The 23,983-nt window shown below is 35.1% G+C and overlaps 1 protein-coding gene across 1 annotated transcript in view; it reads right to left on the bottom strand.

Moving 5' to 3' along the window:
* Sugct (succinyl-CoA:glutarate-CoA transferase) overlaps positions 1-23,983 on the bottom strand; it is a 694,122-nt gene that overhangs the window by 285,744 nt on the left and 384,395 nt on the right. The gene's annotated exons all lie outside the window — the stretch shown is intronic.

Raw genomic sequence — 23,983 nt, 5'->3', positions numbered from 1 at the left:
TGAGACTGGCTAAAGTTTTGAAAAGTATCATTAAATGGAATTTCTCCTTTTGTTGCTATTATATTCCTTTTGAGGAAATTGGATGTAAATAACACACCCTCAAGTGGGTCTGTCTTCTGTCCCAAAGACCCACAATACTGGACTGGCCTGATGAAGACCCCAAACACTTTGAGAAAACCATGTGAAATTACAGAAAAACAAGATGCAGAGTATGTCAGAGTAAATGTTATAGATTAGTCAAAACTTTAACTGATTCCTTAAGGGATACTGTCCCATACATAAATACACTTTCTCTCCCCTTTTCTTCTTCTATTACATTTCACTGTTCATGATTTTTTAAAAATGAAGAATTTGAGTCTATAATGTGGGAAGGACAATCTTAACCAACAAACAATGCTATTAGATATAATGGTATCTAGGATTTTTGCCTATAGATACAAAGAGAGAATCCAGTGACTAAAACACAAAACTTTGGAAGTTTTAAATATTATTTACTGCTAAGAGTCTAAAACACTCAAACACCATAGCACAGTGATTGCCAAATCCAAATTAGAGTTAGTGGGTTTTTTAAAAGTTTCTCTTAGGGGACTATTTCAGCTCTATGGAGAGGCGTGATACATAAGGAGATGGAGTATCTGGCTGAAGACCAATGTGCCTATGAACCCAAACCGAGTGGACCCATATGGATAGCTTTTATGAAATCATAAACAGTAACACTGAAGAACATCCTAGGTTTACAGTGCTTTATGGCATTAATAATTAAACTAGTCTCACTACACTCCTGGGGTCATTGCAAATTTTGACAAGATCTAAAAATTTTTCAAGTAATCTAATTATTCTCTTATTTATTCATGTATCATACAGTGAATTTTTTTTCTCTTTCTTTTCATTGGATGTTTAAAATTCAAAGCTACCCAAGCACCCTGTTTTGATGCCGGGGGATAATTCACATGTATTCCCCTCATGAGAAAGAAAAAAAAAATAGTGATACAGATATCAAAATCCCAGAGGCAGAACGGGAAATAGCAAAATGCAACACAAGGAATAATATATTCTTTTTACTGTGGCAAAAGATGTATAACATAAAATGTGACCCGTTGACACTTTTAAACATATAATTTAATTGCATAAAGTACATTCACAATGTTGTGTTATTATCACTACTATTTCCAGAAATTTTTTCTTTTAATCTTCCCCCAAAATAACTTTGTATCCATTAAACAATAACCATTAACTCCTCACTCTATCCCTCAGTCCTTGTAACCTCTGTTCTATTTGCAATCTCTGAGAATTTGCATATGTATACACTACATACTGCATGTTAAGTGAAATCTTTGTCATTTTGAGCCTGACATGTTTCAAAATTCATTCATGTGGTAGCATGATCGGAATTTTATTCCTCTTTATGACTGAATGATATTCCAATAGAAAATATGTAGAAAAATATATACTACATTTTTATTCAGACAAGGCTTCAAGATAAAGTTGATAGCTGTGAAATTCTTCCAGCTGTCATTGACCACCCCCCACATAACTGCCTACAATCTATGTTTGTAATATGCTTTTTCACATGGTGAATTTTTCTTTTAATTTAACTTTTTTCCTTTTAGTTTTTTCTACTATATAAATTATCAGCATTAATTTTTACAATTTGCTATTCTGTGTGTTTCATCTTTGCAAGATTTCCAATACTAGAGATGCAAACTGGGTAAAGACTTTAGAGAATTCTAATTTATTTTATGGAGCTTTTGCAAATATGACTCTGAGAAAGTGTCTTGTTATACTGTGTCAGCACAGTGTGTACACAAAAAACAGTGAAACTTCCTTATGAAGAAGTGTGCTTTTCATGTCTACATTTGTGGAAAGATAAAAGTTCTCAATATCTTGTTTCTTTAGGCAAGTTCATATTCAAGGGTGATCCATCACAATTTTTCATTGATCTCATCAAAAGACAGGTTATCTATCACAGTATTTTGAATGACCACAGTTACAAAGCTAGGTAACATACCTATTTCTTTATGGTTTGTTAGCTCACAACTATTTTTCCAATGTGACTGTCATTAGCATACTTGAGCATTTATGCTTGCAAAAATATGCATGTTGTTATTGCTTATTTATATGTACACTATGCAGTGTTATGTTTTAATATGTCTCTCAAATAAATTTCCTTTTGTAAAAGGTAAATAAATATCTTTAAAAGATTCTTATTAGTTTTTCCAGAATTATATTTTTGGGATTTTCAGCCTTCAAGATTCTCTACTTTAGAAATTTTGATCTTTTAGGATTGTTGACATTCAGGATTATGGCCCCAAAGCAGTCTCTTCTGGGAGTTTTATAGTTTTAGCACTAATATTTAGGCCTTTGATGCATTTTGAGTTAATTTTTGTATAAGATAAAGATCCAACTCCATGCTTTTACATACGGGTACCCAGTTTTTCCAGTTGAAAAGACTCCTTTCCCCATTGACTGGTGTTGGTTTCTTTGTCAAAATTAACTCCTGAGAGCTGTGTGGGTTTATTTCCAGAATCTTTATTCTATTATATTGGTCTATATGCCTGCCTTTCTGCCAAACCATACTGTTTTGATTACTACAGCTTTATAGTAATTTTTACAGTAAATTCTTTTTCAAGTTTGTTTTGGCTACTTGGAATCCCTTAAAATAGGTTTTCCTATTTCTGCCAAAAATATCACTGGGATTTTCATAGGAATTGTATTGAATACTTTGGGTAGTATTACCATCTTAGGACTATGATCTTCCAATCTATGAACATGGCGTATCTTTCCATTTATTTATGTCTTCTTTAATTTGGATCAATGCATTACTTTTTAACTTGTTTTAACAAGCACTTAACTCTCATTCTCTTGCAGACAACTGTCTCATCATTTATTGAATCCTCATAATGACCTGATAAAATACTATTTTAATTCCACTTCATGGATAAAGAAATGGAAGCACAAAAAAGTCAAATAACTTATGTAAGGTCACATGGCTAATAAGTGGTAGAGCTGGGATTTAAACCCATGACTTTGGAGTACATGCTTCCATTGTGCTGTGGTCCTTTTTCAAGCATCAGTTCATTCAACAAACATTGACACACTACCTGCCAGTTCCCCAGAAGCAAGCTCCAACACAAGATTGCATGCATAAGAAATTTATTAAGGAAGTTATCCCAACAGAAACCAGTTAAGGGAATGAGGAAAGCATGATAAGAAAGAAGTAGCCCAGCAATGGTTTGGTGTCAGGTGAGGTCCCTACCTCAGTCTAACCTTGTGGAGAGCTGACTACTGTGCATCCTCTTTAAGGCAAGACAGCTGGGTTTTGCACTGCTGCATCACTGACTGGCTACAGATCCTTCTGCTGGCCAGGTACACTTCCACGCAATCCTAAGTCTGTCTCCCTGTGCCTGAGTAGAGTGGCTCCAATAATCCCGATCCTCTGAAGAAAGTTACAAGTTCAGGTGGGTAAAAAACAAAGTGTTCAGAAGCCGGAGGACAGATACACAGAGGTGATAACATGGATCTAAGTGGTCTGGACAGAGCCCCAGTGTGTAATGCACTGTACTACACACCAAAAGAAGCAAGATGTAAGAGATCATACACTCCACTTCAAAGATGTTATATGTTAGTAGCAAGACATTCATATTTTATACAGGGTAGACAGAAATAAGTACTATAACAGAGGCAAATAAATTGCTAAGAAGTTGAAAAAAGAGTAACAACTCTTTTACATCCTGCTGAGGAAATCAAAAATAGATCATTGAAGAACTAATCATGACCTTTGATCTAGGTATTACAATTGATAAGACTTGATGAAAGTCTTTAAGGCCACATTTTGTGAGTAGCCACTCAGAGGCATGAAGACACAGAGCAATTTCATCATAACATTTGGCAATATTGTACTTCTGTATCTATGAGTTCTTCAGAAGGTGTTAAAATGCATGTTCTCAGGTCCTTCCCCATATATACTCAATCACTCATACTATAGTCACTGCAGCAAGCCCTGCAGTGACTAGAATGCACACTCAAGCTGAAAGGAGACAGTTCTACAACACCTAGTACTGCAGCTCAGAAAGTTCATCTGAGCTCCACATGTACTAGGCCATCTGTGACCCTGCTGCTGCCTGTTGATACCCTCTCCCACTCCTTGTCCTGACTAGATGAAGGGACAGTCATCCCAGAAAGCAGCCTCTTGCGAACGACAAGCTCAAGTCTCAAGTGGTCCAGAATTCCATGAGGCCCATTCAGAGAGGAAAAACCTGACAGAGGAATGAATTCATTGATGAGATAGCAGGGCCTGAACCTAAATGAGCTGGATCCTCATTATGGACTTCCTGCGAGTTCTTGGAGTTCTGACTCTTCCTCCTTCTTTGAGAGCTGAGTCAGCTTAAGGAGCTCATAATAACCCTCCTCAAAAAATGACTGACCAACTATTTATATCAACTGAGGAGAAATGGAGGTAGCACCACCACAGTTTGAAATCATATGTAAAGTATGGTCTAGAAGTTCAGATATTTCTACAGAAAAATGGTTGAGAAGTGACAATTAATATATAATATATACAAATATGATTTATAAAATAAATAGAACAGTTTAGTGGGGCAAGTTGTGCAGAAAAGATTTATGAACATATGATCTGGGGGGCAGACATCTGAGATTGGGCTGAGGAAGCATTAGGCCTGGGAAGTGAACAGAGGTTGAGCTTTAGGAAAATGGATCTGGCAGGGTGTGCAAAATAGCTTAGAAAGGAGAGATCCTGGAAAAGGACAAATCTGTTAGAAGGCTCGGAAGTAGAACTGTGATAAAGGAGAAAAACACACAAGAAATGGTGGAAACAAAATTGACATATGTTCAGCAAAGAAAAAACAAAGAGATGTTTTTATGCAGACTACAGATATATATACCTCTTCTGCATAAGTGTGCTTTTTAGCTGAAACACAAAATTCATTCTTACCCTTAAAACAATGGTGATTAAGATTATCCACACAATAAAACAGAATAGAGAAGATGCAACCACAAAAATGCTGTTTAACTCTCCAACTTAACATAGAAGAGTTCTGAAACGTGAACAAGCTAAATAATTCCAGGTGTCTTTAAGACAAATGCACATGATCACACTTTTAGCTGCAACCTACAAATACAGTCATTCCCCCACAAAGTTGGCAGTTTATAAATCAATGAAATGCTAATCTCCATGTCACTAAACTCTCCAGATCTGTCAGATTAGGTTTAGAGAAACCAGCCACCCTCAGAAGTAGACATGTCTTATTATGAGCTCATCATAAAAGAGCTAAAATCTGTATTATTTTTACTATTTAATACTAATATCAAATATTTATTGAGCACATAATTTGTGTAAGGCACCATGCTCATTATATGCCTTATATTGCTTATTACTAAAACACAGAATTAAATGCATTGCTCAACATTATGGAGCTTTTAAGTAGAAAAACCAGGATTCAAATCCAGGTCTGCTGACCTCAAATTCAGAGTTCAAGGCACTGAGCAATTTTCTTCATACAGTCTCTCTTTTAGTTTAATCCTCCTAACAATTCTTTGTGGTAATCATTATTATCACCATTTTATAGATATGGAATATGAAGCCCAGAGAAGCCTAGGGTCAGGTTCCACAAGAGCCTACCAGGAAGATCTAATCTGAGTTTTATTAGTCCCAGGGCAGTGTTGTTCCACTGTCTGATGTGGGGGATACTCTGGTGACAACCTCAGTATTCCCCAAACACAGCAGTATTCTCTAGGAAAGAAAACAGGGCATTTAAAATATAGTGTAATTCACAAACACACACAAATAACATGGAAGCTTAGTAGGGGAGATAGTGGTGGGGGAAGTGCTTGCACTTTGGCTTTCTACTCAGTTAATGACTGTCAGTCTTTGGGATGAGTTGATCATATATGCAGATAAATCTGTAGAGATAGAGATAAATACACAGATAAGCTATTTTCAGAGAGGAATAACATAGACTAGCTGTGATTTCTGAAAAATCCATGGAGGAATTCTCATTTTTTTACCATCAAATATAAAAAATCATCTTGACAAAGCAAACATTAAGTATTTAAAATTGCAGGAAGCAAGTACAGCTCATTCAACTTCCATGTCAATTTTCTATGATGAAACTCTCAGAGCCATTAATCCATAAATCAAATAAATTCTAAATAACTAACAGTCTTTGGTATCATCTGAATGTTATTTTTCTAAAATATTATTCTTAGTTACTTCCTACTTTTACCCTAACTTGCAGCCACACCAATTCATCTTTTCCTTTCTTTAATGCATCAGTATTCCTTTTGAAGAAATGAAGCACAATTGCACATCCATGTATGAAGACACCAATGGTGTGACTCTACTTTGTGTATAACCAGAGATATGAAAAGTTGTGCTCTATATGTGTAATAGGAATTGTAATGCATTCCGCTATCATAATAACAAATTAAAATTTTTTAAAAAAGAAAGAATAAAAGTTGCCTTTTAAATGTTAAAAAAAGTAAATTCAGAAACACTGCAAAGTATTTTTTTTGTAATCTGGAAAATAAGTCCTCATGTAATTATTACCTGCCGAATTACTTCCTTAAAACTATTGATGCCCTTATGAACACTTGTTGTCCATTTTATGTTAAACAAAATGCTCTCTGGAAGTAAATTATCTTTCTGCTTATAAAGACAAGCAGGGATAATTCATTCCCACTCATCAGGAGAATGGCCAGAGCCATATCAAACCCTGAATATACAGTGAAAAATGTGAGGTCAGCCAGGTACAAAGTCTGCAATCACAGCCATAGCTTCATATAAACAGAAATCAGGATTTCCCAAATCCTGTGATTAGGTCAGGAAATCTCAAATCCCTGAACCAATTGATTAATACAACTATGATGGGTTCAGGAAACAAAGCAAGGGGTGGGGGAGGTTGAAGTGACTATGCAAGAAAGGCTATACTTAAACATAATTTGCCCTTTTCCTTCCGTGCCTTTGGGGAAAGTGTATTGGAAGAAGCTGCCCAGATCGCAGCCTCTGTGTTTGGGCAAAGTTCTAGGTTATCATTTATGTATCCTTCTTACACTTTGATCTTAATTATGCTGACAAAGGAAGTGAATGGAGCAAGCAGGGCAAACTCCCAACGTGGTAATAGTGACAGATGAGCAAGGGGCTGAGCTGGTCCAGCTGGCCTCACGAGAGGCCATCAGCAGGCCTTGTGTGATCTATTAACAGGGTGAGCCCAGGTGCAGAGAAGGCTCCAGGCTCACGGAATGCAGCTCAGGCCATTAGCTGATGTGAGCATCGGGTAACTTATAAAAAAAGCATGCAACATGAACGTCAGTCAGGAAATGGTTACAAATTAGAAAAAGAAAGAGGTACCGAGGGCAGAGGGGTCCCTTTATGCCACAGTCATAAAAGCAACTTCCTCTTTTCCCTAATTTCAGAACCACAGAGTAGAATTCTCTCCATATGAAATTCCTCCCAAGTCACAGGCTATGCTAAACCGCGCCTGTCCCTTTCAATGTGTTCACAGCGTAGTCACATAGAAACAGATGTTAATGCTTTGCTGTCACGCTGCTAAGGGAAAGTGTCAAGCGACATGGGGAGCAGCAGCCTATGACCTCTCAAGAACAATTCTCCAGCACCTCATAGATGCTTTTATTCTCCAGAAAAATCTGGATCCTTAAAGTTTGAAAAAGCTCTCTCCAAGATGGTGTAGCTCTGGTTTAATGATTCTGATAGACTCTATAATTGAGCTGAAAGGGGCCCTGTACAGCTTGCAAGCCAGGTGTAACAATGACCCATGATGGTTCATTTATTCCCTCTTTCTGTTGTAAGCTGGCTAACTGAGCACAACTACTTCAAAGCAGATTCCTGTGCTGGTCAGAATTATTCACTCTCTTAATTGTGTCCTCAAGATGATTTTCACATAATTACAGTATGGTGACACCTCTCCTACCACGCTATAATCAGTCATCTGTATTTATGTTTATCTCTTCAACCAGACGTCAGTTCTTACAGACAGGACCAAACGCAAATGGCATTCCATCCACAAAACCACACCTATGTGGTATCCTTCCACCCACAGAAACAAGCACATATGGTGTCCACTGGTGGATATGGAGTAAATGAATGGATATACTTCAGCCTGAATTGTCAATGTTTATTATGACCAAGCACAATATATATTTATTTCCCTTTCGGTTTTAGATTGTATACTTCCTCATGATTTAACTAAACCATTTCTCTGTTTACAAACTGTGAGAGATAGCTTAAAGATGTTTTAAAGTTATATTTGAGGATAGATTGAATATGTTTATAGAAGCAATAGTATTCCTGGTAGCATTCAGCCTGGAAGTCAGTTTTCTCCCTCCAAAGATTCAAGATATCTCAAGAGAAGAAAAATAGAACATTATTTGCAGCAGAAATTTAATTAGGCCTCTTATAATAGAAATCAGCTTTTAAAGACAAGGCAGGGGGAACCTCTAAGGATTTGACCAAGGGTGGGGTGGAAGAATAGGAAGTGGTTGTAATCCATAAAAACAAAAGTCCTTCAAGAGGACAATCAATATGGAGTCCTAGGAGAAGCTGGTGGGCCATGAGCACATCCACTTGAACACAGAGGGCCTGAGAAGGATCAGGAAGGGTCACGCAGAGATAGGGAACTCTGCCTGATGAACACATGAAGCATGTCACAGGGACCTGAAACGGGGAACAGAGAAGGAGACAAGAAAAAGGAGGAAGTGTTCCAATATGACTTTGTAGACAGATCAGGAGAACTCTAGTAAGATAGCAAATAGGTACTGGGGGGTGGAAATTGAAACGTTAAGAGAACCTGGCAAAACATCCAAAGCACCTTGCAAGACAACAAAAGAGACAATGAGAGTAAAATGCGAAGAAAAAAGGGCAATGCCCATTCTGGCTAGGGAGAACTTTCTAAGTAAAGTGAGACTGGTGGCCAAATGGAAATATGTTTGTACTTCTTTGTAAGATTCGAATAATTATTTAATACATTTAGCTGATATTTTCTTCAGAGCATATGACCACATGGTTCTTAAATAAATCATCTTTGGTTTTAAGTTTTCATGATAAGAATACAGAAAGGATACTGTGTTTATAACACATGCCTCAAAAGTGAGGGCAGGGAGGGAAATACCAGCCCCTCTTAAACAAGAATAATCAGTTCTTGAAAGGATCCGTCTCAATTCCTGCCTTCTTGCCCAAGAAGAGAAAAAGTGACATGGGGCAAAACTTATGCCAGAAAGCAAATGCAACCTCATGAAAGACCATGTATTCTACAGAAGAAGAAATCTGGAGTATCTGATAGTGGGAATCCTTAGCACCTTTGGCAACACTGAAGACAATACAAACACTCCCTATTCATGGGAGGCGATACCACCAATAGCAGACAGAAGGTGCAGAGAATTGGCATACTGTGAAAGTACGGAAGGCTCCAAGACACAGAAAAAAATCCAGGAGGGTTTAAATTCCACTACGGTGTCTCTTCTTCAAGTGGCATAGCCATTATTGCACATATCAATTCACTACTATTGATAAGCAACCTCAATTATTTGTTAAGTCTTTCAACTGCTCTCAGTCTCAAGTGTCTAGCCATGGTAATCTATATTTTGTGACAAAGTCAGAGTAATTAATGTAGTAGATAAACACAACCATACCATCTCCATTTTAAAATCCTCTCCTGGTTGTTTTCCAATGCCCGTAACATGAATTCCAAACTACTTCAGGATGGCGCTAGATAGGCCTCAGATTCTGACCTCAACTCACCTTTGCTGTTTTATATTTAGCATCTGCTGCACTAGACTTTTCAACATTCCAGAAACAATTATATGTTCAGATGTCTATACTGCCTCCTCACACTGTGCTACAGTTCACTTTCCACAAATCAACACCAAAATCCTATTTGTCTTTTAATGTTCTGCTCAAAATGTCCACTCAATAGACCTTTCCTTCATTCTTTTGATCACAAATACTTCTTATTGCTTATATGTTCCAACCACATTATTCTAATGCTTGATTTTATCATCATTAGAACCTGACACTGGAGTGTTGTATGTGTCCAAATTTCTGACTAGATAATAAGGTCCTTAGGCAAAAGTATACTGCCTTATCCTTTCTGTGTCTTCCTCCTAGACAAAATTCCAGACAAAGGTAAGTGTTTCTTGACCTCTGGCTTTAATTTCATATCCAAATTAAATTTAGTCATCATTCTAAGACTTATTCATGTTTATTCTTAGTATAAAAAGAGCTCAATTTTAATATTCTATCCATAATTCATTAACCAAGCTCACAGATCATCAGACCTAGATCATCAGACCAAATAGCAAGTGAAATATGTGATAGTAAATGTCAAATTCACAAAAGGCATCATCTATGTCATTAATTACTAGAACAATTTTTCTCATGGAATATTATGCAAGGACAAGCATTATTATTTTGGATCCCAAATAATTTCATGTTCATCGTATATAACCTGTATCATCAGTTATATGTTTACATAATGAAATAGTGACCCTTGTATTTCATTGCACTATCAGATATGACCATTCCACTAACCTAGAGAAAGTGCTCAATAATATGTGTCAATTGATGAACAGATTGAGAAATTTACCATTCACACGTAAATTTTCTTAAGAGCAAAATCTTAAAGCTAACAGAAGCTGTGAAAATCGTATAAACACCTGCAGTAATTTTTACTAATAACTCAAATCAGTTGTTTCATTTTGTTTATAATTTTGCATATAACTTATAACTTCTGTGTAAAGTAGAAAGCATGACTTTCCCTTCAAGAAAGAGAGAGAAAAGTCATTAATTGGAGGTTAGAAGGGAGGAAAAGATGAATAGGAAGAACACAGAGGGTTTTTAGGAGAGTACAACTATTTCGTATTGTGTACAGTGGTAGATACATGTCATGATACATTACAGCTCATCAACCATAATACATGTACCACTCTGGTGTTGGGTATTGATAATGGGGAGAATATGTATGTATGGGCATAGGGGAAATATGAGAGATCTCTGTACCTTTTCTCAATTTCTCTGGACTCAAAACTTCTCTAAAACACAAATTCTAAAGAAGAAAAACATGCCAACAATTTTGGCTTATTTGGAGGATTAAAATTAACACATGTGGAAAAACAAAATAGAAAAACAGTATAAAACTGTGGTTACTAAACGGGAGATTGGTATTAGAAAGTTGTAGAAAATATGACTAAGTTTATGAAAAAATAAAATAGACAAAATAGTCAATAGTTGATGTGATAACAAACATAAAATTCCACTTTTGAGAATTTTTATCAAAAAAAATAATCAGGTATGTGCATAAAGCTTCACATATGGAGTTATAGAAACCATCACAATATTCAATGATGGATTAAAATTAAATAAATCGTGTGACATCCATCAGGCAAATACTATGAAAAGTAAAAGAATCCTTTCATTTTTATAAGTGTTTGTGAATGGAAAATTATGATAATACATGAGAATATGTATTATGTCTAATAATTTTAAAAACTACACACAAAAATGTTTAAAAATCTATAAAGAGATTAGCTTTTATCCTTGGATTAAGGAAAACATCTATTTCCTTCTTGTGCTTATCTCTGTTATCTGAAAAAAAAATTTTTTTTTTTTGGTACCAGGAATTGAACTCAGGGGCACTTAACACTGAGTCACATACCAGCCCTTTTTTGTATTTTATTTAGAGACAGAGATTCACTGGTTGCTTAGCGCTTCACTAAGTTGCTGATGTTATCTGAATCTTTATGATGAACATTTCTTTCATAATAAAAAATTAAACATTAAAAAAATTTCTTGGTACATCAGAGCAGTCTTGCACTTAGTTTTCCTTCCTCCTCTGTGTCCAAAAAATAAAGTCCACAAAAAAGTTTTGAAATGAATAAAATGCTCCACAAAAATAGGAAAAAAACCACAACTGTCATAATTTTGTAAGGAAAGTAAGATGATAAATTTTACATCTCACCTTGACTGGGCCATGTGGTGCCCAAACATTTATAATGAAACATTCTTCAGGGTATGTCTGTGGGGATGCTGTTGGGTAAGACTAACACTGGAATCTGTAGACTGAATACAGCAAACTGTCCTTCATAAGTTGCCCTCCAGTCGATGGATAACCTGAATGGAATAAAGATTGATAAGGGAAAACTCTATTTGCCTGACTTCTTGAACTGGGACACTGACCTTCTGCTCTCAGTCTGATACGACACCACCAGCCAGATCTTCAGCTTGCCAACTGAAGATCTTGGAACTTCTCAACCTCCATAATCATATGATTCAATTCCTAATAATAAATCATATATATATATATATATATATATATATATATATATATGTATATATATACATACATATATATATATAATGTTCCTTAAAATAAACCCTGCTATCTTCAGGGTTAAAGTGATTTCCATACATGATATGGTGGTTAAAGTGAATTTCCAGTAGTCTAAACAGCCTTTACCATAGCTCTGCTACACATAGCAAAGACCTATACCTTAGTCTGGGCTATCCATGGAGAAAAAAAGCCTTCTTATTATTATATGCTATATGATATGGAACTTTTAAGTAATTATATACAGATATTACATAGCTAAAATAGGTATCTGGTATGAATATACATGAGTATAAATATACATATGTATTTTTTGCGTATTTATGTGTGTGTATATATATATATATATATATATATATATATATATATATAATTACATATATTATATATCTGATTTTGAGCTGGACTAAGAGTAAAGAGCCTTGCTAAATTTACAAATTACATTATATACAAATTTAATTATGTAAATTTGTTTTAATTATGTACAAATTTGTATATTATATACACATTTACATAATTATTATGTATATATATAATTACATACATATAACATTTTCTGAAGAATCTTAAGTAATACAGATGAGATTCATAATAACAATTATATCTAAAGGATGTTAATCTTATAGTGCCATTCAGGGTGGTTTGCAGTTGGGGCAACTCAGAGGCTACAAATCTATAGCCAGAAAGATGCTGCTGAAGGTGAGCAAAAAAACATTAAATCTAAAATTCTACCATCAATAGGAAACAATATTTAGAGCTCTTATTCAAACTGTGAATACATTGGCTTGATTACGAGGTTGTATATTACACTGAAATTCCATCAGTGCTCAATAAATAATACATTAAGCAACCTCTTTTGGACATCTTGGTTTAATTGTGAGGGCTGGAAATGCCCTGCCTTTTGGCAAAGTCTTCACAATATCAATTACTTTATTAACTTTGCAAACATATAATGGAAAAATAGGCACATTACTTTGAAATAGGCTGTTTTAATCTAATTCTCTTTCTTAATCATGGGAAAAGCCAATTTATGAGAATAACACATTTCATATCAGATAATTTATTTATAATGAAACATTAAGTAACCTCAGCACTTGATGCAATTGAGGATAATGCACAGAGGTTAAAGAGAGGTTCCAGTAGTCTAAATGGCCCTTACCATGAGTCTGCTAAACACAGGGAGGATCTATATCTGAGTTTGAACAGGACTAGGAGAAGAGAGCCTTGCTAAATTTACAAACAGAAATCCCACTGTCAAAGTTGAAAGATATGTGAACAGTATAGTTAAAAAATCATTTCCTGCATGGTTAAATTCATGTAATCCACATTAGATATGATTTTGCTTTTAGAGAATAGCTGAATCTATTTGATCAAATTAAGATGATCTCACAAACATCACTAGACCACAAGAGTGTAGTAAACCCAATGAGTACATTTCCTCAACCACATTCACAAACATCATCTCCTTCTTAATCTTATAGTTCTCTAGGTATTTCCTAAGGCAGAAGTTTAAAAGAACCCATGATTCTTCTGTGGCTAGCATACTTAGTTATTTTCCATATTCCTGTAAAAATCAAGTGGAGAAAGGAAAAGAAATGAAAGGGAATTGAAGGGAGAAAAAGAAAAGGAAAGGGAAGGGAAGGGAAAATTAGAACAGCACACTAAATCTCTTTTCAGCCTGTTGTCTGATCTCTTAGAACCTGGATACATGGACCAGCTCTTACTTTCAAAAAAAAATATTTTCCTTCCTTTGTCTTGGTTCATTTTACTACTAAACCTGGATCTAACAGCATTTAATGTCCCTAAGCTTTCAGGTAAGGCCATAATTTACATCATATTTTATTTCTGGTTTTGGCAGTAAACTTGGAATTAGCCATTAAGTCAGGATTTCTCATCCAGTCAACTCCAAGAAAAAGTACAATAGAGAAAGGAAGAAAGAGCCAGAGACCTTGACCAACAGGAACTATATTAAACCAGAAGAAAAGTATTCCACGTGTGCTCCAAAAGAAAAGAAAAATGCTCAGTATTTCCATATCGAATGAGGACTTCTTCCGGCTGAAGATCTCCATGGAAAACCTCTCACTGACCTTCATGCAGGAACACTGAGTATGTCATGAGTCTCTTCAACTCCACTTCTTCAGTCCATGCTATCAATTGAAGCTTATGATATCTAAGTAATTATTTCTAAAGAGGGAGGAAAAAGAAATTTGTTCCCAAAATATCTGGTTTTCTATCCCCATCTCCCTTCATTTATAAAAACAAGCCATCTAAATCTCTCAGGCTATTTCTCCACAGGCTTGTTTATAATGTGGTAATGATTATGCTAATACCAGCTGGGAATACATCTATATGGACATGTTGTGTGAGTGTTTCGGGGGTTTGAGAAAGGCTGTATAAGTGCATGAGGAGAACTATTCAATAAAATTATAGTACATGTGTAGCCCTCTTTCCATATTTACTAGTTTTTGTAAGCTCCTTCTCGAATGGGAAATAGACCATGTTTCCTTTGCAGAAGGATAGTTATTGAATAACGAAGACCATGTGTTCTGCTATGTCTTCCTTGTCTGAGCGCTCTGCAGTTATTTTCTAAACTAAATTAATAACAGTGTACTAAACTTATTTCCCCAGTGAAAACTGCTGGCTACTAACAGTGTCAGTATATGCACCCCACTGTCCCCAAAAGCACAGGTAATCACTATCTAACCAAAGTCCATGATGGCACCCAAGGGAGGATAATGCAGTTTTCATGGTCCACAAGGGAAAACTGACACCTTCTAATTAAATGATACTGTTTACACAAGCAATAGAGTATTACATCACTTTCCCTGCAAAGAGAAGAGAATGTGAAATTTCAGAAAAGACAGATAGCTGTTTAATGTGGAACTTGTCACCACGGTCAGCTTCAGCATATAATAAAATTCACATGGAAAATCCCTTGCAGCAAGTCCACTGCAGAGCAGATTCCTCCTCCGTCTGGGTCGGAGGGTGTGTGCGTCTCTGAAGGAAACGCTATCTCTCCTCTCACACACCCACTTACTGCACAATGAGCTTCAAGTAGCATTTTTGTGACATGTCTACTGGATGCTGGAGGCACAGAGGCGAGAGGCTGGCAGTGAGTCTTGGGTAGTTGAGGAAAAGAAAGTATTTCCTTCCTAAATTTAAAAAAAAAATGCACCTCCACATGGCTACTAAACACAGCAGAATCTGGGTATAGAGAAATTGCCGTCCTTTTTCTAACCATTCCAGAACCAAGTAAAATGTAAGTAAAGATGATACAATTCTGGTAGCAAACTAATCTCAAAAGGGATTTCTAATTTTTCTCCTATATTATTCCAAACCCGACCACCTCCTTATATAATGTATAAGTTCTGCCACATTAATATAAGAATATTTTTCTGTAGACCTTCCTGGAAACAAACAGACCCTATTCTCTCAACTAAACCTTCAATAAATGTTGGCAGCAATCGTGGTTTTGTAACACTTTCATATTTCATACATGGTGTCTTTGTTCCCAACTCAATATACAGGCATATATGTTCATTATTAAAATGTTCAGTATAAAATCTCTACTGGGGAAATTTTAGTTCCATTTGGATATCATGATTGAATCATATTATTTATTCCATACCATGTTCATTCTCTCCAACTAAAACTTTTTGTTTTTTTTTTCTGATAGAAACTTTTAAAAGTTCATTGTAATTCACACATGAAAAATCTTTCTAAAAAAATCAAAAGTAGCAAGAGTTAACAGTCCAGTTCAGCAGATAAACTTTTGCAGGTTTCCATCTGAAAGTCATAACATAACCTTTTATTCTGTGTGTCATTGGTCCAGAAGATTTTTCAAGGCAGAGTTCTTCAAACTGCAAGATGTTAAACAGATGTACTATACAGTCTTCCAGGTCTAAACTATGAAGAGTCTGTTTTCATTCTGTGTGTTGTATCCTTTATTTTTTTAAATTCTTTTATCAAGATATCCAGGTTTAGATATTTGTTTTGTTGTTGATTTGTTTTTAAGCTATGTATTTGTTTTGGAGAAACAGATTTTAAAACATATTGCTTTTGAAGTAAATTAGGAATATTAATTTAAATTTTGCCATTTAAAAGCATATGATTTTCAGCAGTACTATCTCAACTTCCTATGGCAGGTGCTGGAAGCCCAATCCCAGATGTTTTGATGTGTAAATAGCAAGAGAAGATTTGAGAAATGGGTAGAGATGCAAGAAAGAGGAAGGCATAAATAAAAAACAGACTATGTGAAACTTAGTTCATATGGGTCTGTCACTAAAAGCCCTTTTGGGTTTTGTTTTCATTGGTGGGCTTCTATACTTAACTGTTTTCTCATGCTGCAAATGTCATTTTCTTTTATATATATAAAATAAATATATACATATATATTTTTTGGATGTTGAACATACCTTTATTCATTTATTTATATGTGGTGCTGAGAATTGAACCCAGTGCCTCATGCATGCTAGGCAAATGCTCTACCACTGAGCCACAACCCCACCCTGCAAATGTTGTTTTCTAAAACATGAAATGGCCATAGTGATTGGCCTAAATGTTTACCTAGCTATTTATTTTCAATGAACCAATTCTATTCCAACATTGTCCTATATTCGAATTCAACATGCTGACATGCAGAATCCTGCCTTATAGTTGTAGCCATTTTCCCCATCTTTAACAGAGTAAGAGCTTGGAGTTTAACTGTGTGAAGTCAGCATGATAAATAGGGTTCTCTAAAGCTTTAGCTTCAGTCTTTGTAGTTGAAAGAACAGTTTTGCCACTTTTGTTCTTGCCCATTCATTAGCTGAAGGGATCTCAGAATGCATAGTTCTACCAGGGTTAACAGGGTGCTTATAAATGTTTTCTCCTTATTTAGTTTGATGTTGGCAGAGCCCTTCCATCATTTCAATGAGAGACATATGAGAAGAAAGGCTTATATAAGACAGACAGTCCTTTATAACATGGAAGCTTCCTTCTCAAATATCCTTTTTTGCTATCAAACTAATCAGTAGTATTGGGTAATTAAAGCCATACCCAACATAGAGCTGAATTTGAATTTTTTTAACCACTTCACCACAGGGTCCCTTTGCATCTATACTGACAGGAATAAACAGCATTTTCCAAAGGTGCCAATTTCTCTGAATTAAGGGAGTCTAATATGAGAGAGTCAGATATACCTGACTTTTTATCATGACTCTGGCATTTGCAGAATATGGAAAGTTACTGACCTCTTTGAGACACATTTTCTTCATCTGTAAAGTGGATAATAATGATGGTGACAACTATGATTATAATTAGATCATCAATGTTATACAGCCATTGTGAGGATTAATTAGGTATGGTGCACAAAGGACCCAGCACAATGCCTGACACTTAGTGCTAAAAACTTGGCTATTACTACATTGCCTCATGCATACCCTGTGCTCCAACCAAGGTGAAGTACTCTTTCTCTTTTAAATGGAACCTTGCCCCTTGCCACTGTAATGCCAAGCATTTGCTGGTCCTGACCCTTCTCCCTGTAAGATTTTCATCATATATCCCATTACCTAGCTCCCATACCAGCTCTCCATTCTCTCCAGTATCTGTCAATACTTTAACCCATTCTTCAAGATACAGCCCAAATGGCACAATGAAATGGCACTGATACAATGAATTATTTCCCAAACTCTTCAAGTTGTGACCCCTAACCCCCTTGAATCTCCATGTTTTTTGCTCTTTCTGGTAAAAGATCAAATTAAACATATTCCTCATTTAATGGCACATTATAGTCATTGATTCATACATAGTCATTCTGTCCTATTTGTTTTCCCTTTTACTGCAAATTACCATTCTCCTTTCTCCTCTTCCCATGGGAAATCACTCCACTATATTTAATACAAATCTTTGTATTCATAAGTATTCTTGCAAAATAGGTGTGGCATTTATGCCTTTATTTTTAGTTTATGTAACTGGATTCTATGATAGGCCCCATTATGCTTCTTTTACTGTTCCATGCTGTTTTTTATTGTTGTTTGCCTTTTCAAACTGCTACAGGTTCTCCTAACTGCTGTCTAATGCTCCATGGTACTCACTGTCCATATTTTGCCTGCACTTTCAACAATGAACTGCCAACCACCAGAAATGAATTTATTTCATTTATGACCCTTTATGGACCTGTTTGAGAATTTTATTGGGATATCTGCTCAGAAACATAATTGCAGTGTTAAAGGAATATATTGAATAATTAATTGCAAACCTCTCTCCAGAATGTTGGCACCAGTATAAACCATCAATAGCATTGCATGTTGGTCCCCACATGTACATATTTCTGCCTTTTAACTCTCTGGCCTTTTAACTCTTGCCATTTTATATAGTTTCACTCTAGTGACATCTCATTGTTGTTTTCATTTGTATATTTCCACTTATTAATATGTTTAATCTTTATTCCATTTTTTTCTTGTACATTTAGCTTATATAGCCTGGAGGATTTCTTTAATTAAAATACTTATCTTTTCTCTTCACTCAAAAAAGACTATAAATTCCTTTAAGGTAGAGGCTTCTTTTTGCTTATTTTTGCACTCACTCAGCACCTACCATGATATTTGAGAAAACATATAAAATATGAACACAAATATAAAATGAGTGCATAGGAGTATGAGTGGGTGGTAATGGTTGCAGAGAAAACTGGGTGCTCTGAATTCTAAAATAACAAGTTGGATGTGGTTCACCCTTTTTTTTTGGCTAAAACTATTATTTCTCTTGGTCAACTGAACTGAAAATGGCAGCACCTATTTACTATCTCAAAAGTCAGAATAAAGAATAGAAAGAAACTGCTGGTGTGCTGAATTTGAAAGTGCAGTTTCTATTCTGAGGTGTATAACCAGTACTCCTTGGCCAGATATGCAATGATATTCACTTCATTACTCATTTTAGGGGCCTGTTGTGAATCAGGATGGCAACTTTAGCTTGGTGAACCTTAAAGCCCTGCTCTTAAATACAAAGACTGATATAAAAAAGACTCTTTGCCAACATTAATACTTCCTAGAGAATAAACAGACATTTACCAAGTAGTCAATACAAGAACCTATACTTTCTTATAATTTCCTGCTAGGATAAAGAGCAACAATTAACTCTACTCTCATGAACACTTGTATGATGTCAGTCACGAAAGTTCCCAAGTCACACAACATGGTGACCAAGAATGAAGGCTTTGGAATCAAACAGATCTGATTAGGATTTTGTCTTTGCCACATAACAACTATATTACTATTTCACATATTCCTACCATCACTTTCTTTAGCTGCAAAATGTGAACTGATACTTAACTTTAAAGAGCTTTTATAATAAGTGAAATAACAGCACAGTACTCAATAAATGGTAATTATTTCATTATGTCTATTATTCTCCAACCTATTCTATATTATCAAGATTACAGCAACAGATAAAAGTATGCTGTTAACATATGAAATTAAGTATTGGAAAGAAATGCTTATACTTATGACAAATGATTGGGAAGTTTTCCCTGCAAAATTAAATTACAATTATTATAGTGGAAAAAATTCTCTTCTAAGTATTTGGTTCTAATACTAAAGTTTGGTTCTAGCTATATCATTTTCTTGTTGTGTGATTTCAAGTATATCTCCTGACCTCAAATCAGTAGGCAGACCACTGTAAATAGGGATAGTACTATCAACTTCACAGACACTATAAAGACTTCATATGATAATGAGAAAGCACTTTGCAAACTACAAAATAGCATAAACACAATTAATTATCATTGATTTCCATAGTTTGACAGTATCTTGGTTGTTTTTTCCAGTATTTAGTTAGTGCTGAAAACAAAAACAACAAGATTCTTAACAAGAATCAAAATGCTAAGAGCATTTTTCTAGGGATAAAGTAGTGTCAAAAACCATTTTACCTTTTACCTTGTCATTAGAAAGACTTCCCACTTCTACTTAGCATTCTAGGAAATCAAAAGGTCCTACCTAACATCAAAAGGAGCCGCCCTTTTCCTAACTGTGCAGGGACAAAAGAAGAAATGTCTTTCTTAGTGGTAAAGTGCTTGCCTAGCATGTGAGAGGCACTGAGTTCGTCCCTCAGCACGACATAAAAATAAAAATAAATAGAATAAAGGTTTTAAAAAAAGTCTTGCTTCTCTAGAACAATTGCTTATTTATTCTTATGAAAAAGGTGATGCTTGTATCTGGCCTGGCTTCCTTCTTTTTTGCTAGCTGCTAGAAATCTCAGAATCTAACTTGAGGCTACTTTTGAATGTGCTGGACTATACAGTATGGCTTACATCCTTATCTCATCACCAGACACATTTTCGCATTCTGCATTCCTACCCATATTTTTCTTTACCAGATTTTCTTATTGATCTTTTACCTTATTCAGAAAAAAGACAAGAAAAAAAAAGTTAGAAAATATAAACAAGAAACACAATGTCAATCACAAGCTGGGGAGGAATGAGTTTGAACTTCAAGTTTGAACCATTTAAAGGCTAGACATCTTTTATCTGTGTGTCTTCTTTATGCCCCTGAGTAACAACAAGGCATTGCAGTCTTTTCGACCTCATATCAACTTTTATATGGTTAGAGGTCTTTTGAGTAAAGTTTTCACTACAGAAAATGTCTTTGGTGAATACCAACGTTGCTTCTTATCATTCCTTTGTATTGTGAGCACCAACCCTTAATCTTTGTTTGGGCTTTTGTTTAGACACATTTCTTGAAAATCTGCCCCAAACTTACGACTTTCATATTCTAATCTTCAATGTTGTGAACTACTTACAAAGCTAAACACATCTTGTCTAAATGTAGTGTTTACCTAACATTGGTGCTTATTTTGTTTTACATAGTTTCAACCCCTGAACAGAAACTGAGGACAGAATGCCCTGCTCTAACACAAAAATTGGTGACCATAACCGTAAACTTATCTGGTAGAGAAAGTGTTAAGGAGGGGAAGGGATATTTTGACTGCAAAGATCAAATCAAAACTTTCATTTCTACCCTAGACTGTGCAGAAACTTTTTTATTTTGCTTTGTATCTTCCATACAAGGGCATTTATTTGATAATAAGCAACAAGCCTGATGTTTGCATCCTTCAAATGACTTTCAAATATAGTATCAGAATCCAAGCCTTAAAAATTATTAATGATAAGCAGATATGTTTGTTACCTTGATGGTGGTAATTGTTTCTTATGTAAAAAAAAAAATTATTGTTAAATGATACAAAAAACAATAGTATTTATTGTAGTGATAAAAATTGGACAACCAAAATCACAGACTTATGGTAGGCTTCACCCTAGGTGCACTTAATAACTTATTATAAGAGCAGCACCAATGATAATCCTAAATGATCATCTACAGATTAATTCCATTGTGGTTGTACAGGAGTTAAAGTAAACCAGAAAAAGGAAATAACCATTATTCTGACCAAAAGAAGGACCAAAGAAATTCCAATATATGCAATAAGGCAAATAAAATAAGCTATAATGATTAATTACTTAAAATATATAAACATTATTTTATAAACTCCCAAACACAATTCCTTTTCACAAAACAAAGTTAAATAATTTAAAATTAGACTCATGCTACTATGTTTTTACTTAAAGAGAAGCTGTCTAGGCTTATTAAATTTTCAATATTATATGATTTCCTGAAAGTATTAAACAATATTAGCAAAAGTACTTAATAGTCCTTTGGATTATATTAAATTTAAAATCATTAAAATGTCTGTGAACAGGTCAGTATATTTGAATGTTGAGAAGGATCCTGCAATGAAGACTTTATAATGGTTATCTATTCAGAACTGAATAACCACAAAAATTCTTTCTTAAACAAGCACATGTAATTTAGTCTACATCTACATCTAAGACTCTAATGTATATTTCTATTTTCTAATGTTTAAATTACTTACTGTAAACACCTGATTTGCACATGGTATGTATTCAGAACTATGTTCAAGTAATCAGTGGTTATTTTGTTAATAAAGATGAAGTTTTCAAAATTAATGAATAAAGCAAGACTAAAAAGTACTCAACTAATCCAACCAATGGGAGGAATTAATAATAGTCTTGAAATGTAGATTTGGTAGTTTTGCCCAAATCTCAACAAAAATATGAATAATAAAAATTTTTGTTCCTATAATTGTGAGGCAAAATGCCACCATCAGATTCAGTGGGTAGATAGGACAGGGAATGCAGCTTTGCTGATCCTGGAATGTAAGGGACTGCCACATAGCTATGACAAAGAAAAAAAATTCCTACTCAAATGTGAATAGAGACTTACTATGGTATAGTATGAAACTGCTGGAGTAAATAGGAGGCTCCTTTCTCAGATATGTAGAAAGACCAAGACTGGATACTATTTAAACCCTTAAAATAGCCATTCCTAAAGCCAGGAGCAACTCTTAGATTTTTGCAATGGTCTGAATTACATTTTTTTCTTCCTTCTTTTATCCACTTTGAATTGGGTTTTGGTCACTCTAGCAACTGAAGGAGTCTGGCTAATGTTGGTGTTCTTTTTTTTTTTAAGGATTTGTGGTTTGTTAATTTACTTCTGTCCTGCAGATATCATTCAGCAGTGCATAAGTTAGACCTTTAGAATTTTCTTGAAAACTGGATAATCTTAATTAAAATGCATATAAGATAAAGCTAAGCAGGCGTGAAGAAGGAGTCCAAGAAGCTCTTCTTCCGGGAAAATTTAACATGCTGCTCCTACTAGCTGCCCTAGCAGCACCCACATGATAACTAGTGATTTACATGACTGTGAACTCCTGAGGAGCCAGGACCAACTCTTTCATCTCTGTATCCCCCTGACCTAATCAAGCACTTAATATACAGGAAGTGTTCGGGAAATGCTGGTCAAATTAATGGATCTCCACACCACAAAGCTAACTACTAACTTGACCCTACTTGGCTATCTCACATCCAATTCTGAGAACAGCCAGTACAAAACTTTTAATTCTCAAAACCCTCACAATCATCTTGCCTTCTATAGCCATTCATAAATGATTTTTGCCTTCTACTTGAAAAAATGGACAAGACTCAATTTCCTTTACTTCCTGTCTCTTCTCTTTCAGACATCAGCTACCCGCCCTCCCCAACACATACCTGCTTCTTTCTGTCAATCTCAGAGCATAAAGTATCTCTTCCTTCTCCTAATTTCTGAATTAAACGCTTTCCATTACTCTAGGAAGTTCAATACCTTATTCTATTAGTCATCTTTCTTCTTTCTCTAAAAATACGCAACCTCCTGTTCCCTGATGTCAGTGTTATAATGTTTAAAAAAATATGAAGTCAAAGCATAGGGCTAATGGTGTTAAGGTACAAGAGTATTTCATGGCGATCGGTGCTTTTTTAAGACTGGATATTTCATATAGTGTGAAATTCATAAAATATAGTGTGAAATTTATAAAAATGTAGAAAATTATCTCTAAATGTGTAGAAAATTATCTCTAAATGATGAAAATGTTAAGATAAGGGCTGGGGTTGTGGCTCAGAGGTAGAGTGCTTGCCTATCATGTGTGAGGCACAGGGTTCAATCTTCAGCACCACATAAAAATAAAATAAAGATATTGTGTCCACCTCTAACTAAAAAATAAATATATTTTTTAAAATGTTAAAAAAATACATTATAAGGTAT

Source organism: Urocitellus parryii, chromosome 3 (assembly GCF_045843805.1).
Source record: "Urocitellus parryii isolate mUroPar1 chromosome 3, mUroPar1.hap1, whole genome shotgun sequence".
NCBI classification, from domain to species: domain Eukaryota; kingdom Metazoa; phylum Chordata; class Mammalia; order Rodentia; family Sciuridae; genus Urocitellus; species Urocitellus parryii.
Note: the sequence above shows the minus strand (reverse complement) of the source record. Positions and strands in the feature narration are given on the sequence as shown.